The 19,804-nt window shown below is 39.2% G+C and overlaps 1 long non-coding RNA gene across 1 annotated transcript; it reads left to right on the top strand.

Annotated features, from left to right (window-relative positions):
* The first annotated feature begins 6,137 nt into the window (after positions 1–6,137).
* LOC103092971 (uncharacterized) lies at positions 6,138–18,169 on the top strand. The gene is made up of 3 exons (XR_008918291.1): positions 6,138–6,351; positions 6,458–6,482; positions 17,798–18,169. It is a non-coding gene; the product is annotated as an uncharacterized LOC103092971 (long non-coding RNA).
* Positions 18,170–19,804: the final 1,635 nt, after the last annotated feature.

A 19,804-nucleotide genomic window follows, 5' to 3' on the forward strand; every position in this document is an offset into this window, starting at 1 on the left:
CGAACAATTTTCTAAATCTTCTGTTTTGTGAATGAGATGTTTCATATTTTTCTCATTTTTTTCATTCTTTTTGTTTTGTTTTCTAGTGTCCTGCTGCTTTGTGAGGCCACTTAATTCTAGTTGTTATACGTATTCTGGTTCTTAAAGACTGGATTTCATCCCTGGATTTTTGGTCATCCTTCTCCTTCTGGTCTGATTTTCTTTGGAGGTCATCTTTCATTCTCTTTACCTTATCTCTCATCTCCTTTGTCTCATCTTTCATCTCCTTTGCTTCATTTTCAAGCTGGTTTATTTTGGCTTTCAAGACAGTATTTTCTGTTTCCAGATGACTTATCTTAGTTTTTAAGTTCTTTTCCCAATTGTCTTCAGTCTCTCTTAATTGTGTTTTGAATTACATTTTGAGTTCTTCTAAAGCCTGTATCCACTTCTCTGGGATTTCTGATTTATTGTTTGATGATCTCTACTCCTCTGTTCCATTTGCTCTTTGTTCATTGTCTATATAGAAGCTGTCGATTGTAATTTAGTTTTTCTTTTTCTGTTGTTTGCTCATATTTACCCCTTCTTTACTCCCCATATTTGTCTGTGCTCTTGCTTCTTTCATTTTTTTGGTTTTGGGGTTTTCTGACAGTCTCCCCTCTTGGAGCTTTGCCAGGAGATCTCTTGGTACAGTCTGTGGGGGAGGGGTGTTGGAGTTTGAGCTTCCCAGTCCTCTGGAGGCTTTTGATTGGATTAAAGTCCAGAAGTCTGTGAGGGAGGGGTGTTGGAGCTTGGGCTTCCCTGACTTCTGAAGACTTTTGATGGGATTAAGTTCAGCTGGGGTGGGCTGTATGTGCACTGAGGCCAAAACCTCCTGGAAGGCTGGAGCAATATGCAAGGTCTCTGCCACTGTGACCAGGCTGACTGCTCTGCACTTCCTCTCCAGCTCCTTCCCCACTGCCTGTGTTTGACGCTCTGAGCCTGGCACAGCCCTGCCTGCAAGGTACACCCTCTAGACCAGTGTCTTTGCCCACCCATAGGTTCCCACTGCCATTGGAGGCTTAGAGCTCTAGGTGGGGGGAGGGGTCCTGGGACCTTCCTTCTGCCTTCCCCTTAAACCCAAGTGCTCTTGAATTCCGGCTTTGGGGGGAGGGCGTATCTTTTGAATTGAGTCCAGCAGGAGGGTTCCTTGTCTCTGTCTTGTTAGGTTTGATTTTCAGTCCCCTAGGAGTATTTAGTTTGTAATTGGTAAGGAAGGGTATTCAAAGGTCTGAACTTTTGCTGCTTCTATGCTGCCATCTTGACTCGTCCTCCTCCTGATCTGTGCTTTTAGAAAAATGACTTTGGCAGCAAGAGGGAAGGATGGATTTGGGTGGGGAGGGATTTGAGTCAATGAGATGAATTAAAAGAATTTTGCAATGGTTCAGATAAAAAATGATGAGGGCCTGTACTATGTGAGTGGAGAGAAGGGTATATATGTGAGAGGTACTGTAAAGGTTTTAGAAACAACAAGATTTAATAGTGGATTAGATATTGTTATCACAATAAAAAGTCAAGACTGACACTGAGGATGAGAGCCTGAGTGACTGGGAGTATAGTGGTGTCCTGGAAGATAATGGAGAAAAGGAGGATTGGGGGAAAAGCTGAGTCCTCCTTTTGGATATTTTGATACCTATAGGACTGTGTTGGCAAACCTATGGCATAAGAACTGGAGGGGGCTGCTCACCTCCCCCTCTCCAGGCATGCATAAGGACAATTTTTACATCACCTGTCCCTCTGCCCAGAAGCCCAATGGGAGCATTTCCTCCCTCTCCTGTCTGGGCTAAGGTGCAGGGCTCACATGTGCCGTGAGGGTTGCAGTTTGGGCATTTGGTCTTTAAAAGGTTTGCCATCACTGATATAGGACAGCCATTTCAAACTTTCCAAAGGAAATTGGTAATGTGGGCCTAAAGCTCAGGATAGAGATTATAGTTGAATACACCGATCTGGGAATTATATGAATGGAAGTGATAACAGAACCCATGGAAGCTGATGAGATCACCAAGCTAGGTTTTATATGTATATGTATATGAATATAGGTAGGGTAGGGTTAATGTTAGGGAAAATAATGAGCAATGAAAATGAAGATGAAGATAAAGAATAGGGTTGGGGCTGTAAGACAGAGAGAAAGATGGGATGATAAAAGATCATTATGATCAGATACAGGAATTTCAGAATTCACAAACATGGACATAGAATAGGGGTATGAACATCTCTTTGCACCTTAATTAGAATAAGGGAAGAGGTCATGGGAATCAAGTAGAGTGAAGAGCTGGGAAATTAGGTATATGCAGGAACATCAGTACATATGCTGAAGTTCCTAGGATAAGGACATGAGCTGGTGTTGGTGTTGAAAGACTGTGAATTTAGCTCTTGAATTCATTAAGAAAAAGAGAATATGCTGGTGACAGACAGACAATATCTACTAAAATTCAATGAATTTGGATAGCATGACGCCAGAGATGAAGAGGTTGGTGAATGATAGTGTTAGAGCAAGAATCTGGAAGTGGCAATAGATGGTTAGGAGTATGCCAATTCCTCTACTATAATCCGAGAATGGGAGATAAGCTAAAACACAACTCATTCGAGGAAAGGTGGTCGAGGATGCACAAGAGAGCCTGACTGAAGAGAATGCTAGAAGATAGAAAAAGTAAGAAAGGAAAAGATTTATGATGAAAGCAAATTCATCAACTGTGGAGAAACCATTACAAAGCGCACAATGGAAGGAGTGGGCAGGTCTGGGATAGGAATAAGGTTTTGTAAAGGTAGAATAATCACCACCCTTAGCATGTACTTAGCATTTTAAGGTTTGCAAAGCATTTTCCAAATATCACTTTTGAATCTCACAATAACCTCGGGATATATGTGCTAGAGATTACAGATGAGGAAACTGAGGCTTATAGAGGTTAATGGCCTGCTCAGGGTCACACAGCAAGTGAGTGTAAGAGGCACGATTTGAATTCAGGTCTTTCTGACTCCAAGTCCAGCATTCTACTCATTGAAATATTGAGCTACCTCAACAATGGACTGGGTTGGGTATGGGAGAAAAGGTTTGCACATCAGCAAATGGGAAGTCCAGAATCCCTGAAATGGGAAGAGTATGAGGATGTGAGTGTTTGCTAACCATTGAGGAATGTATCCAGGAAGAATAATAGGGATGGAGAGAGGATCGTTAAATGAGACAGGTCATTCAACTGTTTTCAGTCCTCTGTCTATATTGTGACAGTGGGTACTGTGTCTTGTGGGCCATCAAGAACACCACTTCACAGGTGGGAACAGCTGAAGTCAGGCCCTAGGGAGTAGGTTTAGGAGGCAGAAGAGGACTGGCTTGAAGAAGCCTGGTGGCAAGTGGGGAGCAGAGTCCAATCCCGAGGAAGAACTAATGTGACAAAAGCAATGAGACATCCTGTGTAAAGGTTGAACCTTGGATTTGGAAGGTTTCAGATTCAAGTTCTTTTCTCGAACACGTTGTGATTCTGGGCCAATGACTTAATCTCCAAGTGCCCCCAGAAAACTCTAAAGCTACGTGCTGCAGATGGGCAGATGCCCAGTTGTTGATCTGCCATGGAAAAGAGCATTTACTCAGCAGAAGCCTGCGATGCTGATGAAATCATAGGCCCCGATTAAAAAAAAGAGGGAAAGGCATTGTGTCAGGCACTGGGGATACCAGACAAAAAAACACAAACAAAAACAGTTCTCAAGGAGCCTATATTCTACTGGGAGGTTACAATCTGTACACAGTGAAGCAAATGCAAAGGAAATGAAAGAAGCAGAGAATGCTAATAACTGAAAAATGTTGAATGCTTCAGCATTAGCATTTCCCATCAAATCTGCATACAGATTTACTTGAAAGAAACATTATCTTTTCAACTAGCCTATGTCCAAGTCTGAGACTTGATCTTGGGTTTTTAACAAAGGAACCACAACTTTGACAGCCAGATGAATGTCGTCTCCTTGGGAGGCTCCATTCTATTCCACTGATGATTCCCATGCTTAAGACCTTTCAAAATTCTTCTTTGGGAATTAATTGTCTTCAGAGTCAATTTATCAGTTACATAAGAAAATGTGAATCTTTGTAGTAACACCACGTTCTTTTTCTTACTCCAAATGGTGTTTTCTAGTCTGCTTATCTCAATTATGATTGAGCATTGTTTCATGAAATGAAATCCACTCTAAGAATAGATTCACCTCCTAAGATATCCTAAGAATAGATGCCACCATGTGGCATCAGCTCTGATGACAATTCAAAAAGAAGATTCTAAGAAAGGATCTGATCAATGACAGCATCATTTGGAATAAGTATCTGGTTCTTCAAGGGGATTACTTTAAAGGGAATGACATTTGCCCATTTTGAAATAGAATGAACCAACTAAACAAAACCAGAACCTTTATTTTTGCCCTTCCCTTTCTATATTGGAATGAAGTTGGATGGACAGGTTTAAAAAATGAACAATCTATTGAGAGCAACCATTCCCTTCCCTGGTTTTGTGACACCCTGAATTCTCCAATTATCTCAACGCATATTGAGAAATTTGTAAAACATTCTCAAATTCAAATGAATTTTAATCCACTTGAATTTGTGAAATTAATACGTCTTATGTAATATTAAATATCAATAATAATGCATCCCATATGCAAAAAAAGAACAATATAATATATCATGACTGCAAAGAGGAACCACTCTTTTAAACTAAGATACTAACCTGTCATAATCTGGATAATTTGCTCAAACCAACAAATCAAAGTTCTTTTTTTCCCCACGCAATACATTTTTTCCATATTGCTCATGCTATGACAGAAGACACATATCACAATACAATAAAAAACTCACGTAGGAAATAAAGTGGAAGATGGCATACTTTGATCTTCTCTCAGATTCCAACAGTTCCTGTTGGCTGCGGACAGCATTTTTCTTTATGAGTCCTTTGTGGATATTTTGGAAACTTGCTTTGCTGATAATAACTTAGAATTTCACAGTTGATGACCATACAAAATTTCTGTTACTATATACACTATTTTCCTGGTTTTGTTGACTTCACTTTGCGTAAGTTCAAGGAAGTCTTTCCAGGTTTTTTCAGAGCTCATCCTGTTTGTCATTTCTAGTGGTGCGATAGCATTCCATTTCCACCACATACCACAACTTGGTCAGCCATTCCCCAGTTGATGGTTGCTCCTTCAGTTTCCAATTCTTTGCCACAACAACAAAAGCTGCTAAAATATTTTTTTTGTGCAGATAGATCCTTTCTCCTTATCTCTGATTTCTTTGGGATATAGACCCAGCAGTGGTATTATTGGGGTTAAAGAGAATGCATAGTTTTGTGCCTTTTGAGCATGGTTCCATATTGCTCTCCAGAATGGTTATATAATTTCATTGTTTCCACCAAGTGTATTTATTAGTTTCTCCATTTTCCCATATCCCTTCTAACATTTATTCTTTTCCTTTTTGGTCGTATTAGCCAATGATGCGTGAGATATGAGGAGGTATCTCAGAGTTGTTTTAATTTTCATTTTTCTAATCTGTAGTTATTTGGAGCATTTTTTAGATGATATCAATATTTTTCTATTCAAACATTTTATCAACCATTGTTGTTGCTTCATTTGACAGGTGCCTATTGTAAGGGTTAAATGTAATGAAAAAGTAAGGAGTGCAGTTTAATTTGGAAAGAAGTACAGGTAGAAAGATAGAAAAGAGAAAAAGAAAGACTATTAATCTTGTACCCTATAAATCTAAGTCTCACTAATAAACAATTCCTAATAACCACCTAAAATTTCCCAATACTACCTCTCTCTAACTGTCTTCCCAGGATAGGTTCTTCTGCCTGGCACACCAGGCCTAATCTACTCTACTCTATATGTATAATATTAACTAACTAATTCCCTAAAACAATAGACAGCCTACTTCATCAGACAACTGCCAGAAGCCCCTTGCCTGAGAGCCAGACCTCCTGCTCTCTAGAGATCCTAGAGGCAAAAAGATCCCTTCCCATAGTGGTTGCTTCCTTTATCTACTCCTCACTGACCAATACCCATTTTACCACCTTCCTGCCAGAAAGCCATTCCTACTTCCTCTCCTCAGTGTCCTGGTCTCCTTGGTAATGGAATCTTCAGCTCTGGCTCCCTGCTCACTGAACCTGTCAGTTCTCTGATCCACTGAGAAACCCTGCTCTGAACCCTCTTGAGCTAGACAGAGGGAGAGATTAAGAAAATTCCTTTAACACTATTTTTATGAATTAGAACATGGCCACCAATGTCCTTTTGTTTTTTTAATCTTCTTTTGCTTTTAGGAAAAGATGCCAAAGACTGAAGCATGTTCTTGCCAAATGATCTAGCCTTAAAGTATGTTGGATTTATTGATAATGATATCTAGCATTTATTTAGTGCTTTGAGTAATCACAAACACTATTAAGTAGGGAGCATAAACATTATTTTCCTTATTTTACAGATGAGGAAACTGAGGATTGGAGAAGGTAAGTGATTTACCCTTAGTCACAGACCTCAACTGCTGGTTTCACCACTCTTTCCCATTATGCTCCCCATTAGATGATAAAGATGACAGATCTGGAGCTAGAAGGGATGTCAGAAGCCTTTTAATCAAATGTACTTATTGTACATATGAAGAAGCTGAGACCTAGGAAGGGAGAATTATCAAGTGTATCCATCAAGCATTAGAGGTAGAATCTGAACCCAGGTCCTCAGCCTCTAAAGCCAAGTCTTTTCTACCCATGGGGTAGAAAGCAATAATAATAATAATAATGTTGCTTTGTTTATTAGACCTCAATGAAGATTAATGAAAACATTGACAAAGAAATATCTAGATATCAACATATAAAATTAAAAAATGTTCATATATAAAGGTATACCATATATTTATATATGAAATTAAAGGCATATTACATATAAAGGTATGTCATATGTATATATGAAATTAAAGGTATATCATATGTAAAAGTATATAACATATATGTGTATATATGAAATATGTCATAATACATTATAGTATATCATGTGTGTAGACATGAAATTAAAGGTTTTGTATATATAAAAGTAGATCATATATGTATATTAGGTAAAATTAAAGGCATATCACATATATAGGTTGTGTGTGTGTGTATGTGTGAAATTAAAGGTATTTTACAAAGTAACCAGTATACCATCGACCAACAAATCCTGGCCAACCGATGAAATGTGCTTGTGCATAGAGGAACAATGGCAGGTCGAAGCATTTGAGCAAATATAATCATCAAGAAAGATGTAGAAAAGTATTAAAGCCCGTTATTAGAAAGTTGGCAGTTTCATATATAGAGAAAGTCCAGACAAAATGTATAAGATATATCTGAATCACTAATCAGTTATTGGAGTGACCAATAAAGCACATAGTATCAGTAGTTTTTATTAGGTTATCTGAGTTTCTAAGACCAGTAATATAGAGTAAAGCAGACTGGTCAACAGTGGCAGTTCTTGGAGCCAGGAAGACCTAGGTTCAAGTATTTCCTATGATGCCAATAGATTTTAAATGCCTTGAGGGCAGGGATGGTTTCATGTTTATCTTTGTATCTCCAGAGCTTAGCATGGTGGCTAGCACAGGGAAGGCACTTAATACATGCTTGTGTAAGGATGTGGTAAAAACTATCCCACCTATTTTAGCCTTGAAACCATACTAGGTGAGAGCATAACCCAAACAACCACTAAGAATCCAAAAATTCCATTTGGACAGGCCAAGGAAACTAGGAAACTTGTCTATCATCTATAAATGATCAGGTAAGTTGGGAAGGTATTGAATTCCAGAAACTTAAGTAATCATGGCATTCTAGCTGAATTTCCCGAGAAGGAACTGACTGGAGAATGAGAGACCTTGATTTTAGCTTTCACAAAGTTTCCTACTCCCTCTCCTCTTGGCTAGAAGAGGACTGTGTATACTTTAAAGGGTCTAGATGGTATTGGACCTCCTAGCTTCCTGGTGTCCCATCCATATCCCTGGATTAGTTGGTGGTGGTGTCTGCATCAGAAGCCAAAGACACATGCTTAAGGGGCGCTTCCTGAATGCCATATGAATAGGAGGAAAAGGAATTCCACTAATCAAAGCTAAGCTTGAGACCATTTCCCCTGTAGACCCATGCTGGTGAACCTATGGCACATATGCCAGAGGGGGCTGCTCCCCTCCTCCTCTCCACGTGAGCCTGAGGACGTTTCTCTCATCACGGACCCCTCTGCTCAGCAGTCCAATGGGAGCACTTCCTCCCTCCCCTGTCTGGGGTAAGGCAGGGGTGGGGGATGGGGGGTGGGCTCACATGTGGCATGAGGGTTTCAGTTTGAGGTCTTGGTCTCTAAAAGATTCACCATCAATGCCCTAGACTCTGTAAATACTTGTGAGAGAATATGTCACAAAGTTTTGGGAGAGCGTCTTCTACTAACTATTCTTACTCTATTACCTTAGTAAACACGTCTTCTAAGAGCTACTTGATCTTGGATGATTAAACTGATTCTCAACTGATAATATTCATGTGGGGCTTAGGGTGATGGCTTTAGAGAATCACCCTAATCCCCTTAGAAATACTGACAGAGCCATGAAGGGGAAATGTAGACAAGTTTTGGGGAACAGACTAGTCAGCAGGAGTGGGGATTGGGATAAAGATGCCTCCAAGCTTAAATGAGCCACCCTTGAATGAATGGAGAGATGGATGACACATACTAGTTAGCTATGTGACCAGGAGCAAATCACTTAATCTCTTAATTGTCCTATACAACCGTTAAGCCTTATACATTACAGGTCATGTGAGGGGAGAGTTTCCACAGCTGGAAACTATAGAGTTTCCACCCTATACAGAAAAAGTAACAGGTCTGGACCAAAAAAGAATGAGGATAAAAACACAAATGAATCCATCTTTTACAGTTATAAAGTTCGCCTTCCCATTTCTTAGTTTTAGACCAGAACTTTTTGCTCAACATTATTTGCAGCCTTTGAAGCACATTTTGCTCTTAAGTCCCTTCAGATCTAATCTAATAAGCTACTGTGAATTTTGTAGAAGTTCTGCATTGTGACAAAGTTCACGGATATTCCCACCACCTGCTTTCCATTCCCGCCAGAAGCCATCATTCCTTATTAAAGCAAAGGCTGTCAATTCTGCTGCCATGTCTTGCTATTCTAATTCCCTTCGAAAACATTGCCAAAAGCAGATCTCTGCTTGGGTCACACATCAGGTCATAGTATCCATGGGTGGATGGCGTGTAATAAGATTCTTGTGGACCACGCGAGACACACTGGATCAGTGAGGAGCAAGGGTATTTTTTTAAAAGTATAATTGGCTTTAATTTTTTTTTTACCAGTTTCTAAGCATATGGAGACTTCGACATTTTTCTTGCTTTTCTTGTTTTGTCTGTTGCCCTCCTACCTACAGTTCCTCTTGTCAGTAAAGCCCTCAGTGAGCAATCATCCAGGGAAGTTCAAAGTCTCTCTATATCCTTTGTAAATATTGAGAAGGACTTTTTGAGGGAGAGCGGATAAGGGGAAAGACTTTTAGAAAGTAGAGAGTCCTTTACAAATATCTCTGCCATCGAAGAGTTTGATTTAATTGTGAAAGATGACAAGGATAAAATTATTTGACCATCTTCCTTAAATCAGTTTGGAGAGTGGCAGCACAGTTGATGACACTTAGTTCTCCTGTCTTGTCCTTCCTCCTCTCTATGAAGAGATTGCACTGATTTCTGAGTGAGCATACTGAGGGGAGAGCAACAAAAAACACTTTCTTGGGGACAGCTGGGTAGCTCAGTGGATTGAGAGCCAGGCCTAGAGATGGGAGGTCCTAGGTTCAAATCTGGCCTCAGCTTCCCAGCTGTGTGACCCTGGGCAAATCACTTAACTCCCATTGGCTAGCCCTTACCACTCTTCTGCCTTGGAGTCAATGACTCCAAGGCAGAAGGGAAGGGTTTAAAAAAAAAAAAAGCAGTTTCTTGCTTACCGTTTTGGGGCTACACAAAAAGCACAGGAATACAAGTACAAATTCTCTCTGCAGGATAAACAGGGTAAATGGTTGAGACAATAGACTGAGAACTAGAAATGTCTCAGATCTTTGACTTCAGAGCTTTCATCAGAGCCTCAGTTTCCTTAGCCTGCAGAATGGGGTGAGGAATTAGAGTACTTATCATAACCTATTCTAGGATAAATGAGAAATTACTATAGAATATGAATTGTCTGGGGATTATTATGGCTCAATCCTAAGTAGTATTCTAGAATAAAGCTAATTTTTCAAGTTTTTCTTTTTTCCAAGTGTAGAAGCTATAACTACTGGAAAGTAACACAAGGCAGGCAATAGCGGGGCAGGTTACTCCGTCATTATGAAAGACTGACTATTCAATAAAGAGCAGCTTATATATATTAGGGGGAAAATGTGCTTTAACCAGGGGAAGACAACCTGTTCATATATAGTGTAACCTGGGCTTCTCTGGACATGGAGATGCCATTGATGAGTCTCTTTTGATGGTTGCCTGTGCCTTGAAAACTGTCAGTTTTAAAGTCAGATCAAATCAGCCTCCCTCTTTTTCTTCATTCTTTCTGCTGCTCTTTTTGCCTGGACGCAGAGGGTAAAGGTTCCAGTTCAATCACAGGGAGGATGCCAAGAACTGAACTGGTAGGGGGGACCCCTGCTCCCTCTCTCTTCCCCTGCTTCCAAGAAATGGGTCTGGGGAGGTTGGTTTCTTTCTGGGTTGTTTGTCTACCTCAGCTTCAGTTGCCACAGATGATCCCCACAGGACCTGGCGGTTTGAACCATGATCACCTTGGAGCTGGGTTTGCAGGTCAGATGGTAAAGCCAGCCAGCCACTACCAATCAGATGAGCTTTTACACGGAAATATTTGCTTCAAAAAGAATGATCATGGGATGGGGTAGCTAGGTAGCACAGTAGATAAAGCACCAGACCTAGAGTTGGAAGGACCTGGGTTCAAATCTTATCTCAGACACTTGCTAGCTGTCTGACTCTGGGCAAGGCATTTATCTTCAATTTCCTGGCCTTTGCTTTTGTCTTAGAATGAATATGAAGACAGAAAGTAAGGATTTAAAAAAGCATAATCACAGATATATAAACTTACTTTCCCAGCACCTGGGGATATAATCTTCTTCTCCCTAAACTTCTCTTGCACCACCTTGGTCTTTGGAGTAGAGAAGATTAGGTTTATAGCTTACCTTGGTCCTATAGAGCACAATCCCTGTTCCAAATCCAAAATCACCCCCCCCCCCAATTCAAGTCCCAGCAATTCAGTTCTGCTACTGGCCATTCAACTACATCTTTATTGACACTGTTAACATTACATAGGCTATGGGAGCAACTAGGTGGTTCAGTGTATTGAGAGCCAGCCCCAGAGATGGTTCAAATCTGACCTTAGATACTTCCCAGCTGTGTGACCCTGGGCAAGTCACTTAACCCCCATTGCCTAGCCCTTATCACTCTTCTACCTTGGAATCAATACATATTGATTCCAAGATGGAAGGTGAGGGTTTAAAAAATTTAGGAAGCATGATTTTCCCATCATCCTATGTAGTGATCTTTTGGTACCATTTAAAACAAATGTGGATTAATAATACATTAAAAGACATGACACTGCACAGCAGATCACTTCACAAGGTGCTTCAGTGACTAAATATTCACATTACATGAAACATATAGAATATACATATCCCAAGAGTACATGCACATCTGTGCAAAATGATCACAAATAGAAAATCAGTTAACAGCAAATAATCACAAACGCCAAACAACAAATACAGAACAAAGCAAAACTAGCTGAGCAATCAATTGCAATAGCACTATAAGGAAAAAGGCAAACATGACCACGAGTACATAATCAGAAAAACCAGAGATAAAATCATGAACAAACATAGTACACAACATAGCCCAAATACATACAAATAAACACATGCAAAATAATAAAATAGGCATCGCTCAAATATGTAGTAATGTCATAGAGAGCAAAAAAAAATGTAATTGCATTCAAGGCACATTTTAGATGGTCAGTTTCTATGTTGCCATGTAAATAGATATGTGAGCACTTCCTTAGCTTCTTCTGTGATAGCCTAAGTTAGTCCAGTGCCTCGTCAGAAAGACCTCGTTTTTTAATACTAGCCGACCTCCCTGCTCCTATATCGGACTCGATAGATAACGTTGCCCATCGTCTCATCATCCTGATTCTCTAGAGCTTGTCAAAAGGCCAGGCTGGCTATCAGCATTTTCTGTGATTTATGCGATAGTTCTGTATACTTTATAGTTGAGGTTCTAGACAAGAAAAGAGTTGCTTCTGGATCCATTCAGTCTTTTTGCCCTCTGAACTGGGTTCCCCTTGAATTGCTGTTGTTGGGTTCTATCTCCCTTATTAGAAATATCCCCGTCAGAGTTTGTATTTGGTTTATCGTCTTTTTATGAACAGAAGAGAGCCTTTCCCCCTTACTGTCTGCTTAGGGGAAGCATCTATTACTTCTCTTTACCTACTTATAACCAATCACCAAGTATAACTAACTCTCCAATAAATGATTATGATAAATTGTCTTGATAGAGCCCTCCTCCACAATTTGAGCAAGTCACAAATAGGCAAGTTGCCTAGTATGAGCTAGCTTTCCATTGGTTTATTAGCTTGTGTGTCCCCTGAACACCAGTTTCTCAATATAACTTTTTCTTTGATAGTCTTGACTCTGGGTGGCTCAGTGGATTAAGAGCCAGGCCAAGAGATGGGAGGTCCTGGGTTCAAATCTGGCCTCAGATATGACCCTGGACAAGTCACTTGACCCCCTTTGCTTAGCCCTTACCCCTCTTCTGCCTTGCATAGTGGTTGATTCTAAGATGGAAGGTAAGAGTTTTAAAAAAAAGTCTTAACTCTGGCACTACATTGCAAAGTATTTTTATCTCACTCACTTTTTAAAGTTGAAATTGCGGCTGCCTGAAAGGCTTCCTTCAGGTTCTCAGCTAAAAGGTAGACTGGTTATAAGTATTTGTATCACCTCCCTAATCTGATAGAATGAAGGAGTTGGCTTGTGGTCAATGGTTAGGTGTGGCTGTTACCCAATGATAAGAAGATATGGCGCAAAGCCCATTATGGCTTCACATGCTTAGAAATGCAATTTTTGTCTTGTTCTCAGAATTCCTAACTCATTCAACAATGTTCAGTTGCAAAGCTCAGGTTGTAAGTTTCCCTGATGGGGGGCATGGTACTTGCTCAGACCAACCAAAGTCAACGCTGTTTCCTTGAGTAACTTTCCCCCAAAGTTTTTGTCTTGGTTAGAATTGGTCCCTCTCGGGAATCTGTGCACTGAAAAAGACTTCTCTCATAATACTTAAGCAACTCAAAATGCTTGTCAATTCCTACTTGGAATTTGTGCAGGTCCTAGTAAAATGCTCAGTTCTCCCTTGGAATATTCCAAGGGATTGTGGGGAATACCCGAAGATATATTTTCTTTCTACTATCTCTAGTCATAAAAAGTCAATTCATATAAGCTCCAAAGGTTTGCTGGCTCATATGTTTTCTAATCATGCAGCATAAAGATGCAACACTTTTCTTTGCCCAAAGAATTCTTTCCTATTTCTACAAGACATTTGTTGCCATCCTGGGCCAATAGGATCTGTTTGTGACTCATTTAAGAATCCCTGGTTGACTAATATGTCATCATATGGCCTCAGACACTTCCCAGCTGTGTGACCCTGGACAAGTCACTTAATCCCCATTGCCTAGCCCTTACCACTCTTCTGCCTTGGAGTCAATACAAGATGGAAGGTAAGGGTTTAAAAAAAAAATAAAATTCACCATAAATCTACGCATCTTTTCTGGCTCTAATACCTTTCAGGACTTTAGTATGTTGGATGACTGATTTTTCCAAGCTGCCTAATTGTTGCAGCTCAGGAAGACGGTTCCCATCTTGAGAAGATGCTAAATTTGTGTCTGTGGTATCCTTTGCCACATGACCTGACCTCATTGTTACCTACAAGAGAAGTTGTCTTCAGATTTGAATGTGCTGCTCAATTTCTCAGTGGGAAAAGATGATCAAAATCACTAATTATTAGAGAAATGAAGATGAAAACAAATTCGAGGTTCCAAATTACATTCCTTAGATCAACAAAAAAGGAAAAGTCCAAATATTTGAGGAGCTGTGGAGAATCCGGTACATTAGTGCTACATTGGTGGAACTGTGAATGGGTCCAGCCTTCTGCAAAGAAAATTGGAACTATGCCCCCAAAGCTAATACATTATTTGTGGTTATTTTTTAGTCATTTCAGTTGTGCCTGACTCTTCATGATCTCCCTTTGGGGTTTTCTTGGCAAAGACACCGGAGTGTTTTGCATTTCTTTCTCCTGTTCATTTGGCAGATGAGGAAACAGAGGCAAATAGGGTTAGTTGATTTGCTCAGGGTCACACAGTGTCTGCGGTCAGATTAAACTGTGCATGCCCTTAATTCCAGGAACATCACTACTAGGATTCTACTCCAAAAGGAAAAGAAACAGGAAAAAGACTCCTATGTGTAGACGTAGTTATAGTGCTTTTTAATCATGGAAAAGAGTTTGAAATTGGGGAGGTACTTACAAATTGGAGAATAGCTGAACAAATACAGTAATGTGATGGAATACTATTGTATTATAAGAAACGAAAGTGATGGCTTTGGAGGAACCTGGGAAGACTTGCACGGACTGACGCAGACTGAAGTGAGCAGAATTAGAACAATCATTTAAACAATAAGAACAATATCGTAAAATTTACAATTTGTAAAGCTCACAAAAATGTATACACAAAAACCTATGAAAGACCAAGAAATTTGATCAATGCAATGACCGACCCTAAATCCAGAGAGTCATGGTGAAATAGGCTGGCTGTTTGACTGGAAATAGAGGTGAGAGACGTAGATGCATATTGAGACATCCTCATCCTTTTGGATGTAATTTGAGCCCAAGGCCAATTGGTAGTCAATTTTCTCTCCTTATTGGTTGAAACCAGTGCTCTGTGTTTGAATGAGGAGCTAAACAAGGTTAGTAAGAACAGGACAGAAGAGTTTCTTCAGTCTCTTTGGGTTGTTTTCTGGCTTCAGCTTCAAGAGAGAAGATGGATGACGCCAACTTCACTTTAAGCTGCTAAAGTGAGAGAGCGAGGCTGGGGGAAGGAGTTGACCTGAGAGGAGTTGGCAGTCTCCATCGTGTCTCTAGCCTAAGCTTGCTACACCAAACATTTCAGGGAATTTTGGGTAAGGCGAGGGACTTTCTCTGTCTCTTTCTCTCTCAGTTGAACTGTTATTTCACTTTTAATGGAAAAGTTCCTTCAATCTGTATTGTCTGGTATGTACATACATATATGTATATGTAATTGTGTGTGTATATGCCAGAGGGTTAAGGTGATAAAGAAAAGTGGACCCAGAGGCTCCGTTAAGTTGAATGTTTCATGTAGAACAACACAAAATAAAATTTTTATACCATCCGTGTCCATTTGGTTTGGCTCATAGGGATGTCAGAATAGACACATGTCTAGTGTTTCCTTTCTCACCCCTCTCCAAGAGGAGACTTTCATTCCTTCTAAAGGGGAAGCAGGAGGCTGGGGCCAGAAGCTATCATTTCAGTCTCCTCAGAGAAACAGGGTACCAGGCTGGAACTATGTCTATTTGCTCCATTATATATTATTAGTCTCGGAGTTAATAATTTTCATATTCAAGCTTAACTACTTTAAAAAACCCCCAACCCTTACCTTCCATCTTAGAATCAAAACTGTGTATTGGTTCCAAGGCAAAAGGGTGGTAAGGGCTAGGCAATGGGGGTCAAGTGACTTGCCCGAGGCACAGAGTTAGGAAGTATCTGAGGTCAAATTTGAATCCAGGACCTCCAGTCTCTAGCTCTTAATCCACTGAACTACTTATAGTCTCACTACTTTCTTAATGGGGAAGGAGGGACCACAAGCTTTATATCCAATGCTGAACTCCCTTCCTATCAAATACCAGTTTCACAACATACACACCTAGCAAATAGAGAAGAAACCCATTTATCCAAGTCAATAGTAAAATAGAAATAACATGTATACATATTGTATATATTACACATAATATATAAGTAACACACATGTATATACAATATATAAATATATAATATAAATGTATACACATCATATAAATATATGTATATGTACATTATATATAATACAGACAACCCTTTAACATCACAACTTTCCCCATTGGGATTTCAACTTATCATGGGGTTGGCATAAGAAATTAAATGGGAATTTTGGGGGGAGTTTTGCAGAAGCAGCAGATGACATGTGAAAGGCCAGCAGATGACCAGCAGAAAAAGTTTAGGAACTCAGAAATGCATAATATATATGTAGTATATAATATCAACATAATTTATTTTTAATACCACAAATATAAACAATGTCTTTTTAAAAATTTTCAAAAAGAATATGAAAGCCAGTAGATGATACACAAAGGTTAGAAATGTAGATATAGTTTTAAAAGTTTAGTAACTCATAAATGCATAAAATGTATGTACTGTTATATTATCTTAAATTTATTTTATTTTATTTTTAATATGGTCTACATTACTCTCTCCAAATTTGTTTCATTAAATTTTTTTTCATATTTTAAAAATTTCTTTTCCATATAGTATTTTTGTTTAACATTAACCTATGTAAGGGTTAAGTTAGGAGTTTTGACAAAATAAGAGAACAGCTTTTAATAATTTAAGTTTTAGTGAGAATATAGTAGATATAAATTAATATTATCCTTTAAACCAAAGAAAACAAAACTTCTAACAGCTTTTAACAATTAACAATTTAGTTTAATTAAAATAGAGATCATAAAAGAATATAGCAAAATGAATTCAGTAAAGGAGAGAAATATAGAAAAGAGGTAGAGAAAGAAAATTTCCTAATGTCTATACTAGTTATCCTATAACTAACTTCCTATCACTACCTGGAATTACTACCTAAAACTGCCAAATATACCTAATAACTAACAACCAACCCACAAAGTTCCAACCCAATCAAAACCAACCCAATCAGTGTTTAATCCAACTCAATTAGGTCTGTCAACGAAGACCAGCCACCTTTCAAAAAGTTAAAAAAGAAAAAACCCTCTACCAACCCAAACCAAAAGCCCCAAACCCCAAAGCCAAAAAGCCCTCTCAGTAAGCTCAGGCCCACCTTTATATTCTAGCAACCAAACACCAACCACCAACTTATACCCAGCAGTCAAATTCCCCACAATGGCCAGCCCTAAGTGTCAGCAACTGCCAGTTGACCAACAGATTCTGGCCCCTTTTTCTATACCTCACTTCCTGCTCTATGGTTCCTACTTCCTGTCACTTTGGGTTGGTTAATCCCTACACACCTCTATGGTAGGAGGACCTCCAGGTCCCCTGTTAAATTAAAAAAAAAAAGAATAAAGAATTCCTTTTTATACGTACATATAACTTATGACAAAATACTAAATCCAGATTTTATATTATGACACTGCAAATACTCCATAAAAGAAAAAGAAAAAAATTCAGACTTTTTTTGATATGAAGGGAGGGCCAAAAATTTTTAGGCATATTTTCCAGATCCAGGGAATGCTGCCCCACAGACACACATACATGTACATATGTATACATAAATATAGGATTACATCAGAGGGCATTTTGAGCATGACGAGCAAGTATTTGATCAAGAAGGCATGGAAGGGTGTATTGAAAACTCAAAGGAGCTTCTGTGTCCATTCATCTTTTTCACTTCAGGTCTGTTTGGCATTCAAGTTGGATAGTTTTTTTAAGGCTGATCTCTTTTTCTTGTTCCTAGGATCCTCAAAGATGATCACCAGTCTAATTCAAACCCAAATTGATATTCTTCCCATTTCAAAGCAATGATATTTCATTAAAGCTCCTACTAAGATCCAGTTTCACATCTGAAGAATGCCTCTGGCTTCCACATCACATGCAGAAGATTGTTGGTGAACATGTCCTTAACTGAGTAAATATTCATGGTTTTGCTGACTGAAGTTGCTAGCTCAATCTCTCACTCGAGGTAGTTTTTGATGATTCATTCTCAAATGCCTTTGTTCCCTGGTGACTAACTTTCCGTAATCCCATCATAAAATTTTTACAAGATCCAGAATAGTACAGAACCAAAAGGCAATTTCTACCCCACAGTAAGGACTGACTCGTTCCTGGGAGTGTGTAAGTTTAATATTTTCCTCTTCTCTGTTGAAGCCTTTCATTCACAAATGCTGATTCCAAAGATGAAATAAAAAAAAAAGGTTTCATCTTTGTTTTAGAACCAGAAAAAATTTTCCAAAAGTATTATTTGTTTTATATACTACTCTGTCCAAGATGGAAAAATATCTCCTTCCTCTCAAAGTATCTACTTTTATCATTAATTAATACTTTTATTCATAAGCTTGTGGAACACCAACTAGAGGCAACATTCTTGTCCTTTTATTTTAAGTGGAACTTCAGAGTACTGAAAGTATTTTACATATATTTAAGTTAACCAAGAAATGGATCATCACACAACCCCTATGAAACACGAAAACAATGGAAAAGACCAAATAAGTTCTTTTGATCTCACCATCTCTTTATCCTTCAAATTCCTCCTTCCCTCCAAGAACTGAAGAGGGCCAGTTTCTAACTCCGATCATGATACTTAAAGCTGTGTGTTCTATTTCTTTTATCCTGTGGCTTATTATGTTGAGTTAATGAATCATATACACTGTGGTGGACAGTTAGGTAGAGCAGTGGATAGAGTACTGGGACTGGAGTAAGGAAGACTCATCTTTCTGAATTCAAATCTGGTCTCATACACTAGCTGTATGATCTTGGGCAAGTCACTTCACCCCATTTGCCTCAGTTTCCTCTTCTTAAAAAAGGAACTTGAGAAGGAAATGGCAAACCACTCTAGTATCTTTGCCAGGAAAACCCAAAAGAAGCCATGAAAAGTCAGACAAAAATGCAAAATGATCGAACAACAAAATGTACTTTAGTAACTACATGTTTGTATATATGTGTGTATACACACATATTTACTCATACCTTCCATCTTAGAATTAATACTGTGTATTGGTTCCAAGGCAGAAGAGAGGTGAGGGCTAAGCAATGAGGGTTAAATAACTTGCTCAAGGTAATCCAAATTTGAACCCAGATCTTCCTGGCTCTAGCCTGGCTCTCAATTTCCGGAGCCACCCTGCTGCCTCCTTCCCCATATATTTCTTTCAAAGATCTCTAATGAAAAATGCCGATGTACATTCTTTTTTCTTAACTGTCCTCCAATATCCATCCTAATTGAAATCTACTTAAAGCTTCAATTAAAATAGATCTTCATTTCTAATATTGCTGGTTTTTATTTTATTTTTTTAAACCCCTACCTTCCGTCTTGGAGTCAATACTGTGTATTGGCCCCAAGGCAGGAGAGTGGTAAGGGCTAGGCAATAGGGGTCAAGTGACTTGCCCAGGGTCACACAGCTGGGAAGTGTCTGAGGCCACATTTGAACCCAGGACCTCCGACTCTAGGCCTGGTTCTCAATCCACTGAGCTACCCAGCTGCCCCCTTATTGCTGAGTTTTTAAATGAAAATTGAACTTTTCTGATTTCTTAAATTTACATGTCCTGTATTTATGGCTAATAGTCTCACCTAGCTCCCTTGAGAGCAGTTTGCTCTCCAGATCGGCTGAAGTAAGACTAGGAGATCATGAGGCCGTCAAGAACCTCAGGCTGCTCTTCCAGGAATTCGTACTCCCTCCCCGTATATCCAAAAGAGAACGAAGAAAGATGAAATCTCTACACTGGTTCCACTTTGCTAATGGGAATCCGA

Source organism: Monodelphis domestica, chromosome 4 (assembly GCF_027887165.1).
Source record: "Monodelphis domestica isolate mMonDom1 chromosome 4, mMonDom1.pri, whole genome shotgun sequence".
Taxonomy (NCBI): Eukaryota; Metazoa; Chordata; class Mammalia; order Didelphimorphia; family Didelphidae; genus Monodelphis; species Monodelphis domestica.